Genomic DNA, 25,498 nt, shown 5'->3' on the forward strand with positions numbered 1-25,498 from the left:
TTTATCTATATCTACCTCTGTCTATCTACATATGGTGTGTGGTCTCGCCTGCACTCATATGTGTGTGTGTGTGTGTGTGTGTGTGTGTGTGTGTGTGTGTGTGTGTGTGTGTGTGTGTGTGAGCACACGCAGTTGCAAAGTGAAATAAAATATTAACTTCCAGGATCTGGGACTATGCCACATGCTAAAGCAATCCACATTATTTACATAAATTAATAAAATATTGTAGTAAATATTCACATATTTTAAATATAACAACAATACAAAAGAAGATGCCAGCTAGCTAGGCTTTACATGTATGCCTTGCTATGGATCCCATACTCTTACAGTGAAAAAATAAAATAAAATTGTGAAACATGTTTTGAAACAGTATTACAGGACATTCAATAAAAATAAAACTTTTCTATTGTGAAACAGGATCAAAATTTTAGTTTATGGCAGACTCCATGCATATTCAGATATTATATGTAGTACATTTTTTGAACATTTTTAACTTATTCAAGTGTGCTGCTGTATTTTAAAATTATTTATTCTATGTTTTTGCTCTTTACAAAATTGTAAACTGCCATAGATTGTTCACTATCTGTATTGCTGTTCTTTGCATTCTAATCATTTTAAAACTGTTTCTTAATAATTGTTTGAAGTCCTGCGTTGCATTCACTTTGAACCTAACAGTAATGTGGTGTTACATTAAGGAGATTTGGGATTGCTTTTCTAGTGTCAGTAGAAGGTAGCCTGGTCTGTTTTAGCTAGAAATCTCACAGGGAGAAATTGTTGCATTGGCCAGAAGGCAAAGTAGTCTGTTTAGTCATTTTTTTTTTTTTTTTGCTTCTGTAGATCTGGTAGATTTGTGTGATGTCTCTTGTTACACAGCAGATTTTAGCTGTGTCCTGTACAGATGCAGACACCTAGAATTGAAATTTGCCCTATAAAACTACACCTAAAATTTCTGCAATATTTAGTTGCACATAGAGCAGCTAGTTTGTGAACTGAGAAGCACCCACCCCTCAAACTTGGTCTCAGGCAGTCTAGATAGGAATCTATACTATTAGAGCAACCAAGCCTAACCCCCCCCCCCCAGGACAACACCATCCCCCTGCAGCACATGCATTCTCCTGCTATCTTCGAAGCTCCTCTGGTGCATATGGGCATCCTGAGGCAATGTAGCAACTGCCTCATATATACTGACAACCACATAATTATCCCAACAAACAGTTATGGTGTATGAGAGATGTAGTTATGCTATGTATCTGGAAGCAAAACTCTCATATACAAGAACTTTTAATACAAATCAGCTCTTAAATGTAATTTTCCTAAACCACAAGGACCTCCTCAACATTGCATGCAAAAAAATAATTCTCCACAGTGTACTAAACCAAAACAATACCCAACAAGATATATAGTTCCACATCCCATGGTGCCTTACCTTCAAAATCTGTAAGGCATAACTCCACACAACCTAATATTTTGGTCTTAGCAGAGATACACAGATGTCCCACTCACTATACTAAATGAGGAGAAAGTCACGGTCAGCTCCCTGTCAGGGCAAGGTCTTCCAAATCTCACATTCACTCAGGTCATTTGATCACAAGTACCATTATGGCTCTGTCATAATCCATGTAAGTCTAAGTAACCTGAGATGTACTTCACTGGACTACATGAAGAGAGACATGATGGAGCACTTGGATTATGCATCCCAGGTCAGTATAAGCCTAGCATTGAGCAGCATTATACCCTCTCCAAGGGTGATGCCACAATATGGAAAAAGGTAATTCATTTTAATAATTGGATTAGTTTTTGTGTCACTCCGAGGGGTTGCAATATTTGTCAGCTTGGGAAGATAAGGTTAATAGACCATGATGCTTTGCAATGGATGGTCTGCACTTGTTGCCTTTAGGCTTTCAAATTTTGGCTAAAACATTGTCTTCCACACTGTGCTTTTTTTAGGCAATGCCAAACTGACAAACCTTCTGAGGTAACAAAACCACCCCTAGAAAATATAAAAGTATTACTACTCAATGCCAGGATTCTAAACAAGACACTCCACTGCCTCTAAGCTTTCCTTACCTTAGAGAATGCAGCTGTTTGTGTAATTACTGAGACACGGCTTAATGCTATGGTGAGCACTCCAGTAGTGAAGAGCTACTATGCCTTTTATGTATTTGACCAGCTATTGCACAGACAAGGACTAAGGGTGGAGCTGTCTAGATTTACATCAAAAGCAATCATGCCTCAAGGATACTCAAATAGGATCATCAGCTTGAGCTTCTCCATGTTCAAATTACCATAGGTAAAGTCACATATAATATTCTTGCAAGCTACAGGTCCTGCTCTATGAAACAGGAAATCCATAACAAATACTTAAACTCACTGGAATTACTCACCATTCAATCCAATACCATATTTATGAGTGAATTTAACTATACCACTATAAAGGGAAATCATACATGACCTCAGACATGGAGGCCCAGAGACTCTTGGACTCTGTCAACAAAAACACCCTAGACAAGTTGGTTCATACTCCCGGTAGAGGCACATACTGGATCTGGTGCTCACTAACATGAAAAAATGCTGCATTCTCCCCCCAAAATAAAAATAAAACATAGGATCTCTGCTTACCCGGGAATATTTAGGAATTATTCTAAGGCAAACTTTCCACTATTAAGTGATAACTTGTCAAAATTTTAAGCCCCCGAACCCTAAAAACACTGCTGCTTATGAAGAATTGCTCACAGAGACCCTGTACAATCATGTTAATAAAAGCATTGAGAGAGATATTTCCTCAAGTTATAAGCACAAAATAAACATAAAAACAAACAACCATGGTGAAATCCCAATAGCAATAGGTTGTATAACAAAAGGAAGAAAGTCATGGCAAAAATTGAAAAGTGTAACACCCAACAAGATAAAAAAAAATCTCTCATCAATCTAAACTAGAAAAACAGAGGAAAAAATCCAGTCTACTAAAGTCAAATTTGAGGTGAAGATATGCTCCCAGGCCAACAACAACCATAAGGCTTTCTTTAGCTATGTTAATAAACTCAAAGGCAACACACAACAATGTGCAGAACTAGTTGTAAATAAGGCCACCTATACAGAGCCCAAAACTATAGCAAATCTACTGGTAGTAAAATTTAGCTCCAATTTTACCCTTGTCTCCCCATCCCCAGTCACTCTTTGGGAAATACCATTAACAGTTCCCCCCAAATATAACTAGGGAGCAGGTCCTTCACACACACTACAAGGCCAAGAATATCTCATTTATGGGCCTCATAATATCCCAGGGTGCCTCCTAAATATCATGAAGCACAACCTATCAGGACACTAGAGTCACTATTCAAGCATAGCCTCCTGACAGGATTTGTGCCATGTGAATGAAGAAGCACGATGATTATCCCTCTGTATAAGGGTTGGCTATCTACAGACTCTGGAAACTACAGACACATAAGCCTGACTAGACTTATATGTAAGCTAGGTAAAGAATTATCATGGAAATAATTAACAATGACAAAGGAAATCTACAGACACTGGATCCAGCCTTGTTTGGTTTTGTCAAGGACAGATCATGCCTGCTCATTATGATAGATTTTTTCAAGAAAGTCTCTAAGGCAATGTACGAGAGCAAAATGGTGCATACTACCTGCCTTGACCTGGACAAGGCATTTGATACACTACTCCATTTGAGCATTGTAGAACAAACACATGGAATTAGGTATAAACTCCTATGTCACCCAATGGATTGCTGAGTGGCTCTCAGAGAGGACCCAAGAAGTTACGATAGGGAAGCCCACCTCCAGAAAGAGGCTGTTCACTAATTGAGTCCCTCAGGACTCCGTGTTGGGTCCATTTCTTTTTTGGTATCTACTTCTCTGAAGTTAAGATCAATGTCAAAGGCCTCTGGCTGATCTAAATCGCAGACAATTGCAAACTAGGTGCAGTCATAGAATAATCCCAGGACACTAATATCCTCCAAGAAGAGCTGACTTAGACAAACAATCAGTGTCAGAGCTAGTGTCTAAATCTCAGTGCCAAGAAATATATAAAAATGTACACTGGAATGTTAGCTATCCCTTAAAACTACCTCATTGGTAACACATCCCAAAGAGTAGATCTAGTAGTCAGGGATTTGAGGGTACATTTTGACAGTAATCTACCCTTCAACCACCATGAGTCTATGGTAGTAAGGAAAACATTCTATATTATGCAACTTATAGGCAAGGGTATGGCATCTAAGGACAAGGAAGTCATTGTTCCACTGTATTCAGCCCTCATCAGACTGATAATTGAATACAACACCCTGTTCAGTATGTACCTACCCAGTTGCATGAAACAACTAGAGTGATCTTCTGTATATCCACAAAACAAATAGCATCAGAATTCGACCAATCTATGCACATAAATAGATCATGTTGGAAGGACAGGTATCTGTCTCAGAGAATACCACTTCTGTGGAAAAGCTACATATCCATGTGAAACAGAATTCTTCCCTAACCCTAGTCAGTCATTATTTGGACCAGTGGATAGGGAATCAGAAAGCTACCCCTGGTCTGGCACCAATGTACTGTAGTCTATAAAAGCTTGACTACCAAGCACTGGCCTACATATGCCCATAATCTTAGGGTTGCTAAACTTGTCAGATATGTTTTGGAAACATCTCTGTGATTATTAGCCTAGTATATACCCATGCACATATGAACCAATAAATGCAGCATAATTTGGCCTTTTTGTGAGTAAGCTTTAGTAACAGACTATCATCTGATGCAAACCCAACAGTACTGTTTAATGCATTTGTCATGCATGTTGTCATTTGGTCTAACACATCAGATGCTCAGTTTTAAAATCCTTCATGCTTATTTTCCATTAGTATCTGCTGAGCTGATAACTTAAATTCAACATCATGATCACCATTACATATGTGCTTATACTATGTACGGTGTACCTCCAGTGCCTCCTTTCTGCAAGTTGTACAAATATTCCCATATCAGAATTTGAAGTTTTCTCTTCATTGACCCCACATAAAACAATTGGTGATACAAAAGATTCAACATGTACAAGCTTGACTATTACCTGTCATTGCAATGTTTACAAAATGTTACTCCTTTCAAGATGGTTCTGATTGTGTTATTAATGGAAATTATCAATCAGTTGCAGGGTACGCATATGCACCATTTACCAGATAATCACAATTCTTAAGAGCATTATGGGAAGAGTCATATCACTTGAATATAAATAATACAATTTTAACTGAACATAATAGACTATAGACAGGTTACAGGAAATGATAATATCACTATACTACTGATGAAACACACTGATTAGATGTGTAACAAAAATGTCCAGTTACAGCTATCAATTCAAGGCTTTTCTCATATTATACTTTAATTGGTTTGAAAGTTAAAGATAACTGAGCTAAAAAACTTGTCATGTTAAAATAAATATTGACATTTTATCATTATAGCATGGAAAGATTTTTAAAAAAATTAGGTAATGTTGGTCTGTTATTATGCTTTACAAAAAATGGAGTGTTATTAAGTCACAGTAGACTTACTTAACAGTTAATACTAATAAGACATTGGAGTCTGTCTAATTGAACAGCTTAGTGTTATAGAATTTTTTTCTCCATGTGAGTTATTAAAATACATTAAAAATAATATTCAGCAAGCTATATGTGCAAAACTTCATTCTTCTTCAGTGTAATATGACAAGATATTCTTGGGGATTCGATAAACTCCATGTAGGCTTAACACAAAGCCTACATGGAATTTACATATTTGCAGGGTGAGCAGCAGTGCTAATTACATATGCATGTTGTGCACTGCATTTAAACTTAAACAAGCATGGCTTCATGGCCAGCTACAGGTTTCCAGTCAGGAAACCATGTAAAGCAACATGAACAGGCAAACTAGATATGCAGGATTGAGCGGAAAGCCACAATGACTACTAGGCTTATAAATAAAGCAATAAATACATTTCCAACACAATACATGAAAGTGAATACAGTGCAGAGAAGTGTGGATACCTGTTTCAGACATACTGAATAAAAGTTGTGTAGATCATCAGCAAGGGTACATAGACTGCATTATAAATAGCCAGGGGAAGTGTGTGTGCTAAATAGGGACACACAGAAGAATTATAGGAAGAGGACAGGTGAAACATGGTAATGTATAGCAGATGAGGGTATGTCAGTGCAGACCATTGTAGCATGAACATTAATCACATATCTACATGATACAGTATGTACTGCACAGTTATTGTATATTATGTGACTGTCACACAGTATGACGTTTCAATGGAGAGGATTCTTTGTGATATAAGCATCCTGACATGAGCAATGGAAAGGACATTTATCAAGGACAGTATATACCATAGGGGTTAGGATCTTATTGTGAAACTGTGGAAAATGAGTTGCCTGAATATGAATGCAATGTCAGCACAGGTCTCAACAAAATAGTATACATGGTAACAGGCTCATGGACAACAGTAGATAGAAGCATGCACAATCAAGGACAATATCAAAACAATACTACTGGTAATCCCATGTCTTTGACATAACATCTGTGATTGTGAGTGATCATAGATGGTTCTGCAAGAACACACTTGTACAACTGTCATGATTTGTCAGCAATCTATGAGGAGTATCAAGCACACCTTCCTCAAAATTTAACATCTGCTGGAGGTGTAAGGAGGGACATTGTTATACTTGTATTTGAAATTAGGAGAAACCCTGACTAGTTGACATGTGTGTCTGGCATATAAATAAATAAATATATATATATATATATATATATATATATATATATATATATATATATATATACACAATCCACATTGTCAGGAATATAAGCCATGCCATCAATGTTGTCAATCAGCTATGTATTTACTGTATGCATCACTCAAACACATATCACACATGCATCTATTAAAACACTTTGATGGGGGTTCCGCAACATCAAACAGCAATGTTTATGCAAACAAACAAATATGTAGGTATGGCCAATACGATGCGTGTGAGCTCACTGTGGCAAATGTGGTGCACTTGAGTGACTCATCCCTGGAAGATATGTTGTGAGGTACATGAAAAAGGGTGTATTATACTCAGTTATTGGTGTGATGGGGCTGAGAACTGTGGAACTATAATACCCTTTGATGTGGTTGTCCTACACATACTCAGGAGTTTTGCTACATGCAACATAGTAGTAACCACTGTGGGAACATGCTGGTGGACATTCCGCATTCCATCTATCTGAGTACACAGATCACATACCACTCGGTCTACTCATAGGGGTGTGCTTGCTATATTGTAATTATCATGTGTATTTGCTGATATAATGCAACTAATCCCCCCATGATTTTTGTTCATCTACTATGTCTCCATGGCTGTGGCAGCAATCCTTTGTGTGTTGATTCTGTTTTTATTATACCAATACCACAGCTGGATTCAATGATTGTCCACAATCTGCAGTCTTTCACAAAGCTGGTTGGACAAAGGATGTGTAAGTCATTCTTGACATCTGAGAGTTAAATAATGAACATCAAAGGGCCTAGCACAGAACCCTGAGGTATAAGCCTGATCACCGGACTCTAGATATAGGTCAGTTCACACACTTCAACATATTTATTTGTCATGTATGTGATCCAGTATTCTTCCCACTTGGTGATATGTGTGTTTATCGCCACTTACAGTTTCTCATTAATACTTCAGTGTGTATTTCTGTCAAATGCCTTGGCCAGGTCAAGTTATGCAGGATGATAGTGTTGTCATTATACATGCCCTTGCTGACCTTGTTGTGTCATTGAACAGATATATCAGACATGATATAGCCTGAACAAATCACACATGTGTTTGGTGCACAGTCAGGATATTACCTGTGTCCTTTTAGAAAAGGTCCATGATGACTTGTTGGTCTACCTCACAGATGAGGAGAGTCAGGATGGGTCTATACAGACATGCACCAGGTGATGTCCCCTCCCCCAAAGTCAGAAGCATGCATTTTGATGTACACTCCTCTACAATAACACAGACCATCTGAAGCCTGTGTTGAAATTTATATCCAGCTGTGTCTGGTAGGTCCATGTTTTGAGTCATACTATAGAAAATCTGTGATGTTGTCAGGGTCCATTGATTCTGTGTATTAGCTGTCATACCTCTCAACTGTACAGGTTTTCGTAGGCTGTCCAGATTTTTGCCTCATATGTTTGGTGTGTTCCTCCTAAAATATTTTCCTTTCTGGCAAATAGCTGAGGATTGAAGTCATTAAATAATGACAAACATCTGAGTTTAATACTCCACATCCTTCAGAAAATTCATGCTAATGCAAAACCTATTATTCTATCAACTTTCTAAGTTTGTAAGAGCAATATTTAAAATATGTTCCTATTTGCCCCCCCCCCCATCATTTTAGGCTTTGTCCAGATTTTTTTGCTCTAAGAGGTTGAGACATATGTTAATAGCTGTAGAGAGCACACAAATGTGCAGCCCTCCTTAGAACACAAACAGTGTAATGATTACATGTATACTGTGACTGATGGCCAGTGGTGACAGGGCGGCGATGTGTGAGACAAACTATCAGATACTTGATTGTCTAATTCCTCTGGCTGGGTATGTCTGGTGGCATTCACATGCAGATCTGTGCTTATCTGTGTATTCCCCTTAACATTTCACATCTATTGGAATAAATGATTTGTGAAAAGACCTTGGTCATTCATTGTTTTCCACACACTGGTACTATGCACACAGTCATACAACTGTGCCAATGTCACATACTTAGAACAATTGCACAACATATGCCTATATGTGTTTCATGGGCAGGTTGTGTTTAAGTGGCATGATGCCATATTGAGACACATTAGAGATATGTTTTGTTTGTAGCTCATGCAGAACATTTCCTAACACAAATGCTAATAGTCACACGATGGTGCCGCTGACTACCTCAGCAAGCAATGGGTATAGTAATGCAACTGCACATGCAATGAATTCCATAAGGTTGCAACTGAATCAAAACATGGGATACATTAGTTGTGCATATCACAGCATAATAACATGTGCACAGGACAAGACTTATGTGACTAAGTAATCACTGTGAATTTATATTGATGTCTGTCACAGAACATTTAATGATGGAATACCACACTGCAAGTGTCACTGTGATGGCTGAATGTGAACTGTGTAGAAAGTCAATTGTTTTTACTACAAAACCACATGTCCTAATATTCCACCAATATACATAAAAATGTATCATACCATGTCAACAGTTCTTAGGAGACATATTACTACAGCTGTTATGGAAGAAACATGTAACGCAGTGGCAGCAGTGACCATCAGTACATTAGGTCACATCACAGATTGTAATACCCTTTTGTAGCTATAATGTAAATCCACACTTCAGTATAGCAGATGACAATGACAGCAACATTAACATGTCAACTGGACCATAGGGTCATAGGACGTTATTAGGCTAATGGCCAACATCACATGACATCCTAGCCATTATTGTACAGTGTAAACCAAATTTCTATATCTATATTATGGAAGATAGTAAGACTGTTGTGCATATATGTATATTTGTTGGATTGCATTACATCCTGCCACTGTTCATATGGGACATGTGCACCACGATTTACTGTTGAAACCTTGAAACTGTATACATCGATTAGTCACATGGTCGACCCAAAATCTTGAATCCGAAACAGCAAAAATGTGGCCAGGTCGAAACTGAATACATCGACACACATGGTTTGATGTATTTGACATAGTAGGAGGTGATGTCAGTCACCCATGGTATGCAGCTTACTGTACTGTGACATTTCACAGTCAACAGTATGTGTATTTTACAATTTTGCAGGGGCCAAGCCACTCTGCACCCCCCACATACCCTGCAAATTATATATACCAACTCCAAGATCGCACTACAGTGAGGAAATGGGTTAATTCCCCTGTTCCTCACTGAGCCATGATCTCCATTCACAATGCTGAACTCAGAAAATTGGACTACACTACTCATTCACAGTAGTGTAGTCAATGTTTTTTGAGTCGGCATTCTTCCCATTTGAAAACTGCCTTTTGACCACATGCTGGTTGATAACAATCACTTTGCAAATTCAGTAGTAAGTCATGCACCACACCATGACAAAATTAGCAATCACACATGTAGTGGTCTGGACATGGCTTTGGAGAGACTCATGGAAGGACTTTTCTTCATGATGTGCATATGCATATATGACATGAGGACATCAGCCACTCCTCTGCAGGAAGAATACCATGTGACCAGAGGAAAAAGAAGGATGGTGGAATCATGGGGCTATGTGAATGACTCCCCAAGGGGGAGCAGAATCAAGAGTGATTCTAAAGATCATACAATGACCAGAATGTACAAGTGAACACACACACAGCAGTAGACTGGGCCTGATTTGAACATTACACATGTGGAGGTATAGAATATGAATGCCATGTGATGTCACAGTATCAACACTGCATATGTCTGACTGAAACACAGTCACATTGCCCTTTAGGGAGAATGATAGCAACATTGTATGCTGAGGAGAGCATGTTGGGGGGAGTGTAGGGCATGGACATGGAGTCACATTCTTGTGTAAAATTGTCTAAAAAGTGGTAGTTGTATGTATAGACATGCAAATTGCCTGCTTTCAGATTAGAACACCTATATGTGTAGGTAAAATAGCATGCAAACACAGTAGTTAATGTTACTGCCACAGCACAGGTTTGTTTTAAATAATGTCAGTGTGCATTTTATATAGGATGACATAACCACTGTATGCTACACCAAGCTGCTCAGAGGAGGGTTTGACTTAGCTGTGGAATCACATATCATTCTAAACTTTTCAGCAGAGTAATTGTTGAACACACACACAGTTGACTGCAGTGAGAATAAACCTCCTACATAACTATTTACAGAGCATAGTACCCAACACAAGTACCACAGCACAAATGTTCCTTTTATAGTGTTGGACAACAATTCATAACTGATTACATCAGCAGTGTTTGGTGAGAAGAAGATGGTAATATTAGTTTCACTCATGCTAGTATAATATGCTCTTTTGAATGTCAACCATTGAACACGCACGCACACACACACACACACACACACACACACACACACACACACACACATTAATTGCATTGCGATTAGAACCCCCCCACCTAATTAAGTTCACCGACTAAAAAATGCAGGAGATAATGCAAGCACCATGGCACAAGTCTGATTTTTATAGTGGTGCTGGACAATTGTTAGTGAATTACATCATCATTAGATGTTTGAGAGCTGATTTTGGGAGGTCTGAATAAAATGGAAGGCTAGCCATTTACAACTGTCAAAATAGTTGTACACAGTGGGACTGTATTGTTACTGTAGATTATACAGTTACACTCTTCTGACTATACACACAAGTGAACCTCAGTAAGATTAGCACCCCTACCTAGCTAAATACACTGACTAGAGAACTCAGTATTTAAAGCAAAGTGCCATGGCATAAGTCTGACTTTATACTACTGTTGGACAATTTATAGTGGATGACATCATCATTGGATATTTGAGAGAAGGTGTTGGGAGTCCTGAATTAAGTGTAGTGTATGTGTAGTCATGTGTAACTGTCAAAATATTTGCACTTCATGGGACTGTGCTAATGACTGCATGATACACACTTATGGTCTTCTGACTAAATACATACACAAGTTGACCACAGTGAGATTAGAAGCTCTCCCTGACAAGGTACACCAAATACAGAACTTAGAACTTAATGCAAGTGTCACAGTACAAGACTTTTGCAATGCTGTCAGACAAGTTATAGTGGATGACATCATCGATGGATGCTTGAGGGAATACGTTGGGAGGTCTAAATGAAATGGATAGCTAGACATGTACAACTGTTCAAGATATTAAAGTTCTGCATGTTACCAGATTTATGATTGTGCAACATGTAGTATTTGCTGCTGTGTTTCGAATCTACACTTTGAGGCACTTTTCAAACTATATGCAAACAGTTGTCCACATCACTACAAGTATCACACAATCCAAATGTGTATTGTCAGTATAAAGTTGTACATGATATATAACAAAGTATTTTTTATTTATTTGTGTAGTGTAATTGATATATTTGGGCACAAGTACTGAGAGACCAAGTTTCAATTGCATGGGTGCAGGTAACACATGCCTACAGTATAAATAAGTATTCTGTCCTTAAAACGTACATTCCAAATAGTTGTGTTTTTACATGTACTTTAATGGGAAGGAAACTAAGTGATCAATAAAGATAAGTAATACATGCTAATGTGCACTTTCCATAGTGCACCTTCGAGCAGCAGGTTTTCACGATCAATGGCAAAATGTTTGCACATTTAAGGATTCCTACTTGAACATGAGAAGTACTTATCCATACTGGCTATGGTAGAGACATCTAACAGATACTATGGTGTTCACAAATAGTTCATATCAGAAATATTGTGCCATGAGTTGTTTAACCTTATAAAAGTATTTATACTGCTTTTCCCATTTCCACATAGGTAGGAGTTAAGCAAACGTGGGCCTTTGGTTCACTGATGAAATTACGAGAGTTTTATTGGCTTGCTTACCTCTGCACAAACAAGTTAAGCATAAAACAAGTTAAGATAGTCCTGTGCATAAGAAACACACCTCCTGCATTGCTGACTCTGTGGCAGCAGGTGTAAGTGCATTGAGATATTTATTTTGAGCTCAGATGATACAGGGTTGAAATCCCACTGTATCTAATAATTTTAAATATGTATTCATAATGTAATAAAATAATTATTTATTCTACCATAACTGTGTGTTTCTTTAGCACAATTGGTTTAAGCAGCATTGAGCGGAGGTAACTGCAACATGCCATAGCATGTGAAGAGTCATTCACTGGCACTTGGCATTTGTGTGCAATGTGAGACTCTGTGCAAACACAGAGGTCAAAAAGTGAAGGGCTTCATTGGGAATTTATTACTTATGTGTGTTGTGTGTGATTCTATTTTTTGACCATTCTTCTCTTCTCCTATTTGAACAGTAATCTCAGACATGCAGTCTGTGAAACATTTTACATCATTGCCTTTAAATGTAAGAGAATATTAAATGATAATAATATACAGTTTTCAACAAAGGCAGGGGAGTTTGGATATTAGTGAACAGAAATGTGTGTTTCTCACTTCCATTTAAAACCTTGATACAATTACTTTTATACTTTATAGGTGTACCCTGGGTGACACACTCACCACAGGTAAGGGAGTCTGAATTGATTTTGGGTTTTCCTTCTCCCTACCAGTAATTATTCAAAGTTGCAATCCATTAGCAATTAACACTGAGGGAGTGCCTGCACTATGTTTACACCTGCAACATGGAGACAAAGGTTTGGGATTCAGCTATTCTAATGAGTTCACACCTCATTCACATCTTCACCATAATCACAGGCCTGAATTTACTTGATAAGAAGATAACCATATAGCTAGGGAACCAGAAGGTGAAGAGAGTTGTATACGTGGACAACAGTGAAGAAAATTATTATTACTTTGGATTTATCAGAACAGAAGACTTCTGATCTCGATAAAGTATGATTGAATTTTTCAATTACGAACTAGATTTGTTCACATGTTACTAAGAAAATATACATTATATATATATATATATATATATATATATATATATATATATATATATATATATATATATATATATATATAAATATATACGGGTCTAGGTTAGAAGATCGACAGCCGATATAACTGACAACGGATTAGCGGGCGCCAGATGATCGACACTCGGAAGACCGACGCTACGGATGAAAATGCCGATGCCAAGGATAGTGAGTTGGAAAGAAGGCTGTGTGAGTATGCGGTGGTGACGGACGTTAGGGTGCGAGTAAGGTAAGTGTGGATAGTGACAGTCTGTGGGGATAGGGGTGGGTTAAGTGAGTTAGGGTTAGGGTGCAGGTTAGGTAAGTGTGCGGTAGTGGTATTTTTTGGGTTAGGGGCGGGTTAAGTGAGTTAGGGTTAGGGCACGGGTTAGGTAAGTGTGCGGTAGTGGCAGTTTTTTGGGTTAGGGGCGGGTTAAGTGAGTTAGGGTTAGGGCGCGGGTTATGTAAGTGTGTGGTAGTGGTATTTTTTGGGTTAGGGGTGGGTTAAGTGAGTTAGGGTTAGGGCGCGGGTTAGCTGAGTGTGCGATAGTGACGGACCTTAGGGTAAGGGTTTGGGTTAGGGTTGTACATAGTTGTGTGTGTGAGGTTTAGTGTGGGTTTGTGAGGATTTTGGTGTGCTTGTGTTCTGTGTGTGGTTTTTGTTTAAGGGGATGTGTTTTGTTAGTTGATTGTTGTTATTGTGGTGTGTGCAGTGTATGGGGTTTCGTGTTTGTGGACCGTCGGTTACTTGTTTGTCGGGCATGTGAGGTGTCGTGTTTATGGTTTGTCGATAATGTGGTGTCGATGTTTCTGTTGTCGGTGAAAGTGGCTGTCGATCTTATGACCTAGAACCATATATATATATATATATATATATAGATGTGTGTATATATATATATATATATATATATATATATATATATATATATATATATATATATAAAGAGAGAGAGAGAGATAGATATAGCTATAGATATACATTAAATGCAACTTTTATCTGTATGCACTTCTTAGAAGTTTACTGACATAATAGGCATTTTGTCAGGGCATTCTACTTTTTCCGATACACAGCCTTATTAATTTTCATACAACTGTTTATCTTACACTCTTCTTTGTTATTTTAGTGAAATGTAAATGCCCTATATTATGATGCAGGGGTTAACCTTCTAAAATGGCCAATAGACACTTCTAGGAGGCTGCTGAGGACAGGAGGAAGTGATCAGAAATTGCATAAAATTGACTTTTCTGTGGAAAATGTGTACACATTTTGTGGGAGTTTGTTGGAAAGCACTTACAACAATTGACTGATGTGTTATTCCTTGGTTGGCACACACTGTCAGTTGCCTGTTGTTTTGGGGGTGGGGAACCAATTTCCATTTGTGTTTGCCACAACCAAAAATTTTTAAAGAGGTTTGCTCATGTTACACTTTGTTTTGGATCAAACCTTGGTTTGTGTATGTCTGTGACATGTTGCAACCACATAACCTTTTATATTTTAATACCTGAAATTTTGTGTTTCTCCAGTAGGTGATATTGAGAAAATAATAATACGTGTATATATAAGCAGGACTTTTATTTATGTGATATTTATGTGTAGTATCCTTTTTTGTTTTATGTCACCTAGGATTATAGCACCCAAGCATTCCAATCCCCGTACCCCCCCCCCCCCTTTAGTGAGTCTGGCAGTAATTTAATTGTTTAAGCATTTAGGTGGCATGGTGGCTTTCTTTTTGAGAGAAGACATGGTGATATGTCTTGCAGAATGCAGATTTGGTACTAGATAGTGAATGAAGTCAATGCCATAGGGGGGTGCAGCAGGACTTATTATCTGGTGCATCATAGGACCACTGATATGATTTCATCAGCTTGGAGGAGAGCAGTTGCAGTGGTCCATGGATAGTTGACTACAAGGGGAGCCTGCTACAGAGTCACCACTGACACCAAATGAAGAGTTCCTGTCCACTGTCAGAGATCCAGAGAACTCAATGGAAAGTGCACAACAGCATGTGGTTGACATAGGTGCTGTTGTTTCAGGGAGGACTAGAATATCCTAGAAGGAACTTCTAGGTAGGCTTACATATGTCAATTTTAATAATTTCTTTCATGGTAAAATATAGAAAGTGATAGTTAAGTTGGTTTAATGAATTTTTTTGTGGGGAGACCTATTTATAAATAGATACAGTTATGAGTACATTTTTTTTCATTACACATTGGTTTTGGTTGGATGTATCAGACACATTTCAGTTAAAAGTATTGTTAATGGACATATCAAGGCAAAATATTGGTCCCCCTGTGCTATTGGTATTGTGATAATGGTGCCCTTACCTTTTGCTTACCTTCTTCCAGGATCATCCTCTCTATTAAGTGTGGAGTCATCTGCATATGGTAAGCCAAACTTTTTTATTTGAGTACTGATGAGCATTTGACAGAAATATGCATTCATCCATATGTGTAAGGTGGGTGTCAGGAGTGTCTGTGTGTGTGTGTGTGTGTGTGTGTGTGTGTGTGTGTGTGTGTGTGTGTGTGTGTGTGTGTGTGTGTGTGTGTGTGTGCATGTGTGTGTGTGTGTGTGTGTGTGTGTGTGTGTGTATAGCTGTACTGCCTGTGATATTGGCATCAATGATAGTTTGTTACCATATATTAAATTGTAGTAGTGTAGGCATGAATTTCTGTCCTGTGTTTGCTGCTTATTATGACAGGTGATCCTGACAGTTGAAGTGTAGGACTCTTACCACCTGATGTCAGAGTATTGACAATCTCTGATGATGATTGTGGCCAAACACAAGCACAGTCGGTGGGGGGGTGCAGAGGTTGAATCTGACCCTGAGGTTGACATTGACCATCCACTGTATTTCCATCAGACACAATCAGTAGGCCTACACATATTTATTCCAGTGAGCCCTTTGATATTAAACAGGGAAAGGGGGAGATATTGATCAGGGTAGTGTGGTTGCTGCGGCTTCATTGCACGTTGGCTCTGACCATAGCCAAAGTGCGGGTGAGATGCAACACAGGAGAGTTGTTACGGGTGCTCGATGGAAGCATGCTGTCCACCTTTCACTTGATCCTGGTGTGTCTTTCCATGCCACTCAGCATATGTTTAGGGCCATCATGGTGGCACAGGCACATTCCAATAGTGCCTGTGAGGAAATGCTTAGGTTTGTAGATGTGGCACAGACTGACATGCATGACTGCCTCCACCATGTTGCCAGTTCAATGGATCAGATGAATGACACATTGGAATGCATGGAGTCTATGATGGAAAGTCTGCTGGGAGGGGGAAGTCATCCACATGGACATAGGTCAGCCACATCATCTGATGTTAGCTGACTTGGCCATGCCCGATCACATTCCCTTAGTGGCACTACTTTCACTGCTCCTTCAGTAGTTGAAGTGTCCACATCCAGACTTGGTAGGCCATGGGGTTGTGGCCCTGGGCATACTCTTGAGGCAGCTCATCCAGCAGGCATTAGTAATGTTCAGGTAACAGCAGTGCCACTGACTGTGGACATGGAAATGCCAGTGGAACTCCTGGCAGAGCCAGTTCAGATGGTCGAGGATAATGACAATGAACTGTCACCTCTACCATGCATGGCTCACACCTGTCCTACATACCAGGATGCAGAGCTAGCACAGAAGTTGTGTTCTTGCAGACACTCAAACACCAACTTTACCTGACATACCCATACAGATACATATAAATAACAGTTACATGGATCATTAATGAGGCTTAAATCTCGTTCTGTCTCAGTGGCCATTTGATACTTTGTCCAAATGTCTGATTGTCTGTCTTACTCGCAGACACTCACTACTGTTTGCCTCAGCCAAGGCCTCCTGTTCCCCTCCTCCCCAACACCCTGCGCAAATGATGATAACTATACCATAGACTTGATTTTCTATCTTTTAGATTCAGGGATACGTAAGTCTTTTGTCTGATGCTCTGGGTGCATAGCTGACTCAGTGCTTAGTATATTTGTATTTGTGAAGTGGTTTTGAAAATTGTACTGCTTTCTTACAGGTTTCTGTAAAGTATAGATTCCTCTCAACCTCTCAGACCAACAAAGCTGTACCAAGACATAAATAAAAGTAGGACAAAGGTCCAACAGTAAGGACAATTTTTAAATATTTTGGTGTAATACACTTAGAAAGTTGATAGAATATCAGGTGTTGCATTGCCATATGATTTTTCTGAAGGTTACAAATTCTGAAACAGAAATATGTGTGATTATCTTCTAACTTCATTCATTAATGATTTGCCAGTACAAAGCTATGAGGCCAAACTGTGGATATTCTGTAAAAATCTGTACATGTGAGAGGTATGAATGCATGAATCTTTGATGCATGAGGCCTTTTAGTTGATAGGGGACACCTGTATCGACATAAGTCAGTGCTGTTACATATTTATATCATTGTTGTAAAAATTGTCCACTTTATACTTACTTACATTAGCAAGTAACAGTATGCAGGGATATGCCATTCATTTGTGTTCTTAGGAATTTATTTTTCTATTCCAGGTTCATCACTTACCTTGGAAGTCTGGCAGTTGTAAGAGTTTTAATTTGGGGCTGACTCTGTCTGATGCTAGCAGCACACCTCCATTACACAGGTAGTTGTGAGCATTGCCTGGCATCAATGTTACTGTATGTATGTATGTGCATAGGATGACAGTTTTAGCCCATTAGGTGGTGAGCCTGTGTGCTATCCGTTGCCTCTTGGCCAGTACGAGGCCATATTGTGCACATTTACATCTGCCTACATCCACAGCAGCTGCTGGTCTCCCCTCTGACTCCTCACCTGTGTGTGCTGTGGTGACCTTGCCAGTGGTGGTAGGATGTGTGTCCCTTCCCCTTTGTGTTCCTGCAGAAGCTCTTTTCTCAGGATAATATTGTGAAGCATGGCACAGACAGTGAAAATCTTAGCACATGTACAGGAATAGTACTGCAGGGCTTCCCAGATGTATCTAGGCACTGGAACCATGACTTCAGCAGCCCAAACACATGCTGTATGATATTTCTTGTTTGAGCATGTGCCTCATTATAGAGTTCTTCTGAATGTTTGCATCCATTTCTGATGGATATCATCAGCCACGATTCAAATACATAAACTGCATCTCCCAGTAAATGACCCTGTTGGATATCACACCTAGAAAACATCTGATACGGATGAGAGTTGTGCCAGATATGTGAGCCATGGTAACTGCCTGGTTTGCCAGCACACACATTCAGGATGATTCCCTTAGTGGTACACACAACCTAGCAGTTAATGGAGTGGTAGCCCTTTCTATTTATAAGCATCTTTCCCTGTTCCCCAGGTGGTCTTTGATTTTGATGTGTGTACAGTCTATGGTATCCAGTACTTCAGGGTAATGTGCTACAGGGTAGAACTCCTGCATGGTTGTGGCTCTGTCCTCAGGTGTACAGGCAAAATATATGTAGTCACTGGCATGTTCTAGGATAGCATTCAGGAACTGATGTAAGATCCTGGATGCTGCTCCCTGTGCCACCACCAGCATGCCCCCTGTTGGCCTCTGGAAGATTCTTGAAGCTAATATTCTAAGTGCTGCACATACCATAGTCTCCAATGGTATTGGTTCCCCTCAGTTTGCCCTTGTTCTCAGTTGAAGATGACAGAGGTTGCAAAGTTCCTGTAGTGTGTCTCCATCTACCCTGTAGTGCTCTACAATTTCTACCTCATGCAGACCATGAAAAGAGAAACTGTGTCTAAACACCCTTCTCTTTCTTGGCCATGGTCTATTAGCAGAAGTACCCTAGAGCTGGACCTGTTGCATATGCACATGAATAAGAACAACAGCAGCTCCTAACATTGTTTCCGTGTAGACTAGATTCCGTGGTTGTATTCCAATAGGTTTTTAAATTTGTAGGGAAAACCTGCACTGAGTCTACACGATTGCTTTATAACTTGTTGAATAGCTTCTCCATCTTGGAGTGTAGATTAGCATACAATTCATCTGCTTATGCTGTAATTAGCATGTCATGATGTGTTGTAGAGCCATTTACTGAATATAAAATGGTATACAATCATATACAAGTCACGCCACGATGTGCACATGCTTTTAGTGGACCATGTAGGCTTTATTGAACCTGTATAATGTCATGATGTTGAGCAGCATAGAATATTATTTTGCAAAATTGCTAGATACAAAAAATGAACTATGTAGGTGTTATTCAGCATGTTAGTATAGTAATAACTGACTCTTAATCAATGAGGTTAATTTTTGATTAGTATGTTGTTGTCTTTTGGATTTTCCCGGTTATGGGGTCGCCACAGTGGAACTCCGCTAATGATTGGCAGTAGATTTTGACGAACGCCGATGTGCCAGCTTGATGTTCAACCTTCAACGAAGGCACGCCCATTTACGCATGTCTTTAGAATGCCCACCCAACCGCGGGGAGGACATGCAGACTCCACATAGAAGGCACTCCTCACACTCCAGCCGAGAATCGAACGGGAGAACCTCTTGCTGTGAGGCAACAACGCTTTCCATACTTTATCTTATGACACAAATGTTGAAACATACATTTTAGATTCTTATGTGTTACTGACTCCCTTTCCTTTGCAGTCATCTTGAATATTACTCAGTCAGTTAGTTAGGAACTACCACTGAAAAGTATCCGGGCCCGTACTTGTGATCCATCAAATTTTATGAAAGGTTTAGATCAGAAGTACCTCTGTTCATTTTAGAATTGCTTCAGTGTTTATGTATTCAAGGTTAACTCCTTGATACATTTTGCACTCTTTAATTCCCTCCAGTAGAGCTCTTTTGAGTGTGTACCTTTAACTCCTAGTGGGCGTGGCTTCAGCATTTAAAAAATTAAGTTATCACCTTGCATTTTTAACAAATACCCATTGGCAGAGGTCATATATCAATACAATTGTGTTTGCTATCATGTATTCTTCAAGATAAAAATTTCCAATACCTTGTATGTAACATGGTTTTGGAATTATTAATGCAAATATGAACAGGCAATATTTGACGCCTAGAGGAACAGTAGGGTGTAACTGCAGAAACACCTAGAGACATCACTCAGCTCTAATGAGACCATTCTTATTAAAAACCTGTGAGGGAGTTAAGACTAAAAAGAGTACTATTGGCCAGTTTCATTTTTAAAAGCAGATTATAGCATCCGTATTAAGATAATTAATAACTATCTTTTGTTATATTTGTTATATTTGTACAGTTATGCATCTTTATCAGTATATTTACCTTCCAGGTAAACATACCATTCATTTCAGCACATAATTCAGGCTTTAACTTTATATATGCAAAATAATATTTAAAAACGTTATATAGACGTTGCACTAATATCTGTAGATGCCAGAACAAACTTAACACATATTTTATGTTCAGAATGTTAAAAAAACTACACATTCCAGACAATGTTTATGATATTACATTAATTCTCGGTTATCAATGGTTTCCGAAAGCTTGGTTATTTCAAGTAAGTTTATTCGGAAACAGAGCAGAACTCAAATCCCTTGGTATCAGAATTATCCAAGCTTTAGAGTGCATGATTCTAAAATCATGGCATTTGTTCAGCATTGGGTTAACTATAACAAATGGTATTATAGATTAAATGAGTAACATTTGATTTATTTGGTGCTAACTGTCAAGCCAGACTTTCAAAATGTTATAATTTATTACATTCAAAAACATGTAATATTTATCTTGTTGAACATTCATTATTAATAAAACGTAATAAAAAGAAAGGAATGTTCTGTTTTCTTAGTATTAGTTATTATTTGACAGATTTCTCATACCAAAAACAGTAAACCACTGCAGGATTAAGAGTGAGAGACTGGTGAGTTACAATCTCAGGGAGATTTTAAGAAACTCTATTTAAGGACTTTGTCAAAGCACATTCTCGATTAACATGAGTTCTGTTGCTTATTAGTTCGGCAGTTTGTTTACAGTATTCACAACAATCATTTATATAAAAATTCATTTTATACGTTGGAAAAAGTTGAATTCGAGAGTTTACATTTTTTACAACAATCATTCCTCGTATAGGAATGATAAACTGAATCTGGTAATCTTAAACAACAGAAGACCAGAGGAACTAAACAAAATAAGTATCTCATATAAGTTATTTATTAACACACAAAGAAATCAAATTCTGCAACAAAGAATTATATACTTATTGGACCAAAAACAGTGCCAGCATGGATCATGTCTGAAAGACCTGAATAAACATTTGGTAAATATACCCCAAGAACCTTTGTGAGAAATGATGCATGAAATCTTTACTGGTAAGACAACATAAGCATCTTTTCTGACATATGGAAACTAGGACCTCAGATATAACAGGGAAATTAAATGAGAAAAGTATTTTTGCCCAACTTCAAAAGCACAATCACACAATTATTCCTTTTTTGAAATCAAAAGATTCCTTCTTAGTTTTGATTACTTGTTTACTGGAGACTATTACTGGAATCATTTACTTTTGAAATTATTGTAATTCATGTTTTTTATCTTAATTGTATTTATATTTGTGTTTTGTGACTTTTGTTTTGTTTACTGACTAAACAACAACCAAAGATTAAAAAAGAACAGGCTACAGTCTGAAGAACTGGGTGAGAAACTAGAGCTATCTAAAAAATGCAACTCTCCTACACATTCTAAGCAGTAAACATCCCCTTGTGGTGAATTTGAGATGATTGTCCTAGCAGATGTTGCCTATCTTTGGATTAGATGAATTATAATAAAAGAAATGCCTGTTAAAATGAACTCATCTGTCCTAAAACTAAAATGTAAAAAAAGCAAGGATCAGTAGCTTGACTTTTAAAAACCAGTAGTTGCTTACAGTTTGCTACCACTGTTGCCCTATGGGCTAGACATATACAAAAGTGTGACCTTTACTCTCTGGCTTTAATGATAGCAAAGAAATGTGCATTTGCAAATAAAACAAGTGGTACAAGTTGTGATTATATCAACAGTGGCATTTTATCCAGGTATAAGTATAACATCTCTGTTTTCATCCTCCTCTTCTACTATACCTCTGCTCTCCTTTACTCTATTACAAACTATCATTCTATCTTCACACACCCCACCTTCTACCAGTGCCTGTCTTCACTCTTTTTCCACTCATTTTTATTTATATCTCATAATTAATTCAACCTTTTGATTTCCTCCCTTTGTAAATAACTCATTACTCTTACATCTATCCTATACTAAATATACTAAATAGAAATAGTTAAATAATTAGTACAAGGAGCTTTACTACTGAATGTATAGTTACTCCTGAAGATTCAGTAAACTCCATGTAAGCTTAGCACAAAACCTACATGGAGTTTACATATATGTAAGGTTAGCAGTAGTGGTAATTACTAATGCTTGCCACACACCGTGTTTAAAAGTAAACATGCATGGTTTCTTAGCCAGCAACAGTGTTGTTGTCCAGAAAACCAAAATAAAACAACACAAAGACCTGCAGACATGTATACCTGTTTACCTACAGACAAACTAGGTCTGCAGAATTGTGTGGAAAGCCACAAAGACTACCAGGGTTTTTAATAAAGCAATGTATATAGTTCCAACACATTACATGAAAGTGTATACAGTGCACCTCACAGCAAGAAGTTCTTTGGTTTGATTCTTGGCTGGGGTGCCTTCTGTGTGGATTCTGCATGTCTTCCCGCATGTGTGTGTGTTTCCTCCAGGTGCTCTGGTTTCCTCCCACATTCCAAAGACAGTAGGAGGATTAGATACTCTTAACTGGCCCTAGGTGTGAGTGTGTGCATGTGAATGTGTGATGTACCCTCTGAGGAGGGTTAGGCATTGGACTAGCAACCCAAACCCGTAAAACCCATACCTGCTACAGAAACAAAGAGTGCTGAGTGCTGAAGGGCTCTTGTTTCCCAATGTGCTGACTGCACTGGAGTGGATCCAGGATCCAGATATACAATGCAGAGTAGTGTGGAAACCTGTGTCAGGCATACTGAAAAAAATGTTGTGTAAATGATCAGTAAGGGTACACAGACTGCATTATAAATAAATAGTCAGGGGAAGTGTGTATATTGAAAAGGGACACACAGATGAATTGTAGCAATGAACACAGGGGAAGAGGACAGATGAAGCATGTCAATATACAGCAGATGAGTGCATGCCAATGGAGACAATTGTAACATGAACAGTTATTATATACTGACATGATAAAGTACTGACTGCACAGTTATTGTATATTATCTGACTGTCACACAAAGTGACATATCAGTAGAGTGGATACTTTGTCATATAAGCATCTTGACATGAACAATGGACAGGGCATGTATCACGGATGGTATATACAATAGGGATTATGCACATATTGTTAAGCAGTGCAAAATGAGTTGCCTGAATATGAATACATTGCCAGCATAGGTCTCATCCAAGCAAGGCACATAGTAACAGGCCCATGGACAACAGCAGACAGAAATGGTTTACTATCAAAATGTTGATCGCCCATCGTCGAAACCACTAATGTGAACTCCGAACAGTGACTGTTGGGATGTCGAACACCGATATTCTGAAATGCAAAATCTTGCCCCTTGTTGGACCCATGGTAGCACTTGTTTTGTGGTGTAGCAGTCAAAAATGTCGACGTTCGGTGTTTTAGTTCGATATCTTGAGGACTCGGCATTACAGCTTTTGCATAAAGGAGTCGACAGTATGTACATTCGATGATGGACGATCGACATTTTGACATTAAACCGACAGAAATACGCACAAGCAGGTGCAATATCTGAATAATACCACCAGTAATCCCATGTCTTCCATATAACATATGTGATTGTGAGTGATAATAGATGGTTCTAAAAGAACACACTTTTACAACTATTATGATTTGTCAGCAATCTCTGAAGGGAATCAAGCACATCTCCCTCAAAATGTAACATATGCCGGAAGTGTTAGGAGAGATACTGTTATGCTTGTTATTAGAAATAATCAGTAATCCTGCCTAGATGACAGGTCTGCATACCACTTGGTCTACTAATAGGTGTTTGTTGTCCATATTATAATTATCTTGTGTGATTGATTTCATAATGGAACTAATTCCTCCATGAGTTTCCTTCATCTGCCATGTCTCCATGGCTGTCACATCAATCCTTTGTGTGTGTTGATACTGTATGCATTATACAGATACCACGCTTGGATTCAATGATTATCCACAATTTGTAGTCCTCCATAAAGCTGGTTGGAAAAGGATGTTTAAGTCAGTTTTGATGTCTGACACTTAAACAATTAACTTGAAAGGGCCTAGCACAGAGCCCTGAAGTATGGACCTGGTCACTGGACTTTAGATAGAGGTGACTTCACACACTGCAACGTATTTATCTGTCACTTATGTGCTCAAGTTGTCTACCCACTTGGTGACGTAGGTGTTTATAGACACTTGTGACATTTTCTCTATAATACCTAACTGTTGTTTTGTGTCAATGCCCTTACCAGGTCAAGTTACACAGGATGAAAGTGTTGTCATTATGCATCTCCTTGATAATCCTCTTGAAGACAGAGAACAGATGTAACAGACATGACGTAGCTTGAACAAATCAAACGTGTGTTTAGTACATGGTCTGGATATTACCTGTGTCCATTTAGAGAAGGTACATGATGACTCTTTGGCTTACTTCCCAGATAAGGAAAGTCAGGATGTGTATATAATTCCATGCATCAGGTAATGGTCCCCCTGTTTCAGAAGGATGCCCATTGCTGTGCACCATTCTATGGGAACATAGGCTATCTCAAGGCTGGTCTGACATACTGATCCAACTGTGTCTGGCAGGTCAGGTCTTAAGTCACACTATAGGCAATCTGGGATGATGTCAGGGCCCATTGCATCTGTGTTATTAGCCATAGAAAATGCACACATGT

The sequence above is a fragment of the Protopterus annectens genome, chromosome 1.part2, assembly GCF_019279795.1.
Source record: "Protopterus annectens isolate FY-2018-M chromosome 1.part2, PAN1.0, whole genome shotgun sequence".
NCBI lineage: Eukaryota > Metazoa > Chordata > Ceratodontiformes > Protopteridae > Protopterus > Protopterus annectens.